This window comes from Chiloscyllium plagiosum, chromosome 11, assembly GCF_004010195.1.
Source record: "Chiloscyllium plagiosum isolate BGI_BamShark_2017 chromosome 11, ASM401019v2, whole genome shotgun sequence".
Classification (NCBI taxonomy): Eukaryota; Metazoa; Chordata; class Chondrichthyes; order Orectolobiformes; family Hemiscylliidae; genus Chiloscyllium; species Chiloscyllium plagiosum.
In genome coordinates this window covers 10,567,856-10,572,158 of record NC_057720.1, presented here as the reverse complement: position 1 = coordinate 10,572,158, position 4,303 = coordinate 10,567,856, and the positions used below count along the sequence as shown (strand labels likewise).

At 42.7% G+C, this 4,303-nt stretch overlaps 1 pseudogene; it reads left to right on the top strand.

Moving 5' to 3' along the window:
• Nucleotides 1–4,303, top strand: part of LOC122554702 — a 75,309-nt pseudogene that overhangs the window by 62,403 nt on the left and 8,603 nt on the right.

The window sequence follows — 4,303 nt, the reverse complement described above, 5'->3', positions numbered from 1 at the left end:
AAGATCGTATGAGGAAGGGCTGAGGCACTTGGGGTTGTTTTCAATGGTGTAAAGAAGGTTTAGGGGTGACTTGATAGAGGTGTACAAGATGATTAGGGGTTTAGATAGGGTCGACAGTGAGAATCTTTTTCCACGTATGGAGTCAGCTATTACGAGGGGGCATAGCTTTAAATTAAGGGGGGGTAGATATAGGACTGAAGTTAGGGGTAGGTTCTTCACTCAGCGAGTCGTAAGTTCATGGAATGCCCTGCCAGTAGCAGTGGTGGACTCTCCCTCTTTATGGGCATTTAAGCAGGTATTGGATAGGTATATGGAGGATAGTGGGTTAGTATAGGTTAGGTGGGCTTGGATCGGCGCAACATCGAGGGCCAAAGGGCCTGTACTGCGCTGTATTCTTCTATGTTCTATGTTCTATGTTCTATCACAAATATATTTACTTTACACAGTTACCAAGATAGCCAATGATGCTTTATCTATATTTTCAAATTAGAATATAAAAGATCCATTAAATAAGCATCTCTAGTCAGGAACAAAATTATTGATTTATTATAAAGCAGAACTTGCTCAAGAAAAATTCAAACACACAAGTGGAAGTCCCAAATGTTATATCTTTGAAATAACCATACATATGTCAATTTAAAAAGAAACAAAGTTCTTGACAGAGATATGGAATGAGGATGTGAAGAATAACGATAAGGCTTTCATCCAGCTTCCTGGCACATGGATATCGAAGATAGACAGTCACCACAGGGATCCTTATGGATGTAATTTATTCTGTAATCACCAAGAAGTATTGTTGAAAAGGTATTCCAGGAGAACAGCTCATACAGTGTTTGGTTATTACACTGGTCCCTCAAAAGAGCTTCCTTTAAAAGGCAGAGGATAACCATCTCAGCAACTGAATTCCAAACAATATTGACAGCCCTAAACCATGACATGTGATTTCCAATAAATCACTGTAAGTAATTAACTTAAATCATGTGACTTCCAGCAAGTGTCTTTAAAAAAAGGTCCAATGGGTCATTTAGTGACACTTTTGAGACAAATCTCCAGATATCTTATGAAAGTTTACAAACAAATAGCTGTCTGCATTTCTTTAAACACAAATCCTCAAAGAAACTGTTCATAATAAAGGATCTTCATAACAATAGCAGCACATTGACATCCAGGTTCTCCTCAAAGTCCAATACTAATTCCCAACTTTGAAAATTATCATTATCACTGAAATCCCCTAACATTACAAAGGGTACAGACAGTTGATACTGCTGTGATTCAAGAAGTTGAATCACCATGTCCCTGTCATAGTTAATTCGATCCTGCCAGAGATATCTATACTGTAATAATTAATATAAAAGTAAAATGAAGTCTCCATCGTTCTACTAGGCCAAGACTGCTCTCCCATTGGATTGAGGCAACGTGTGATGCCTTAACCAGACAGACACCACAGCTCAGGTGAGGGTAAAGGTTGACAAGGACAGTCCTTCATGGAAACCTCAACCAGTGCAGGAATCGAACATTATTGCTATCACCTCTGTGTCATAAATCTGCTGTCCAGCCAACTGAAGTCTTTGTACTGGCAGCAGTGCTCTGGGAGAATTTCACTTTGATGAAAACCTGCAATTTCATAAAATCCTGACAGGGGTATGGGTGGGTTTCGCTTCGGCGGGTCGGTGTGGACTTGTTGGGCCGAAGGGCCTGTTTCCACACTGTAATGTAATCTAATGTAATCTAATCATACCGGTAACCTAATTTGCCATGGTCAATCCACCCAGCCTGTATATCTTTGGACGATGGGAGGTAACCAGAGCACCCAGAGGAAACCCGTGCAGACACGGGGAGAGCATGCAAACTTTACACAGTCAGTTACCCAAGGCTGAAATTGAACCCAGGTCCCTTGTGTATGAGGCAGCAGTGCTAACCACTGAGTCACCTTACCATCTCCTCAATTCCTGAGCATCACTTTCCCCATTTTACTGCAGATTGGATTCCTGAGCATCACTTTCCCCATTTTACTGCAGATTGGAGGTGTCTCCTCTTCAATGGATGACAGCAGTGACCTGCATTTTCCACATCTCCAGCATCCTCTTGCAAAGTGCAGGGCCTTTGAGATTGATGATAATGCACAGTTTGGTGTCTTGCCCTTATCGGATGCCATTGATTGGGGAAGAGCAAGGAGCAAACTTGAAACATTTAAGGATTTAACAGTTCTGTCCTTTTCTTGTTTAAAATACATATTATGATGTTATCAAGAAATCAGGGATAAGTTTTAAACACTGAGGGTAGTTGCAAACTTACATTGTGGATTTCTTCTTGTCAGATATCTGTGTGACATCCGAGAGATTCAATGCAATATCGATCCTGTGGTCTTCACAATGGGCAGGTGACTGTCTCCAACAGTATTCTTCCTGGGAATGGAAGGTAAAAATAACCCATCCCCACCACAATCTATCTGCAGCCCCTTTAACCTGTTGCATCTTGTTTTTAAAAACATCCAGGTGACTGAATTCTGTAACGATAAGACTCACAATCCTGACGCACCGAACATGCAAAACAAAATGTGCAACTTCAGGAGCACTTGGGATGTAATCAGCAAGTCGGAGGATTTCAGAAACAATCCCTCACCCTATAGTGGTTCAATGATACCGACCTTTACACTGCTACAGGCCAAACACCGTGCGCTGTGCTTAGTCCTTGATGTCTCTGGGAGCATGACGTTGGTAAGGTCAATAGTAAAGTTTATTTCACAGAAAGTATTGACTTAGACCCACATTTGTGCTGTTGTGTGGCTTCACACAGCAAGTTAGAGGAGGTCAGAAGCTGGATATTCTGAAACTAGTAGCTCATCTCCTTACTCCCAGATCCTCTCTGTCATCTACAAAGAACATATCGAGAGTTTGACAGAACACTCTAGAATTTTAGAGCAGGCATTGGTATAGCAGTAATGTCAGGGTGGCAATGTAGAGACTCCTGATGAAGGGCTGATGCCCAAAACATAGATTCTCCTGCTGCTCGGATGCTGACTGACTTGCTGTGCTTTTGCAGTACTGCAGTCTCAACTCTGATCTGCAGCATCTGCAGTCCTCACTTTCTCCTGGTAATGTAGAGAGCCATGCTAATGCTCTGGAGACACGGGTTCAAGGGGGAGATGATGGCACAGCTCCAGTATCGTTCAACTATTAATGCAGAAATTCAGCCAATGTTCTTGGGACTTGGTTTCGAATCCTGTCATGGCAGATAGTGGAATTTGAATTCAATTAAAAAGTTTGGAATTAAGAATCTTCTGATGACCATGAGGTCATTGTCAATTGGCGAAAAAACCCATCTGGTTCACCGACGTCCTTCAAGAACGAAATTTATCATCCTCACCTCGGCTGGCTGACATGTGACTTCAGACTCACAGCAATGTGGTTGACTCTCAATTGCCGTCTGAAATGGCCTAGCAAGCCATTCCTTTGTGTTAATCATTACAAGAAAAAAAACAGACAGATTATCTGGCATTGACCTGGGCAGTGGAAAAGACAATGGCAGAAACAGTCCTGTCTACCCTGCAAAATCCTTCTCATTAGCATTTGGGGCTAGTACTAAAATTGGTTGACTAGTCAAGCACCAGCGTGTAACAGCCATTCAACATAGAACAATGCAATGCAGAATAGGCCCTTTGGCCCTCGATGTTGCACCGATGTAAACTAATCTAAACCCATCACCTTACACTATACCATCATCATCCATATGCTTATCCAAGGACTGTTTAAATGCCCCTAATGTGGCTGAGTTAACTACATTGGCAGGTAGGGCATTCCACACCCTTACCACTCTCTGAGTAAAGTACCTGCCTCTGACATCTGTTTTCAATCTATCACCCCTCAACTTGCAGCTATAACCCCTTGTTAAAGCAGATGTCATCGTCCTAGGAAAAAGACTCTCACTGTCCACCCTATCTAATCTTCTGATCATCTTTTATGTCTCTAATAAATTTCCTCTTAGCCTTCTTCTTTCCAATAGGTAAAAACAAGGGCTGCAGATGCTGGAAACCAGATTCTCGATTAAACTGGTGCTGGAAAAGCACAGCACATCAGGCAGCATCCGAGGAGCAGGAAAATCGACGTTTCGGGCAAAAGCCCTTCATCAGGAGTAGAGGCAGAGTGCCTGCAGAGTGGAGAGATAACTGAGAGGAGGGGGCGGGTGGGGAGAAAGTAGCATAGAGTACAATGGGTGAATGGGGGTGGGCATGAAGGTGATAGGTCAGAGAGGAGGGTGGAGTGGATAGGTGGAAAAGAAGATAGGCAGGTAGGACAAGTCATGG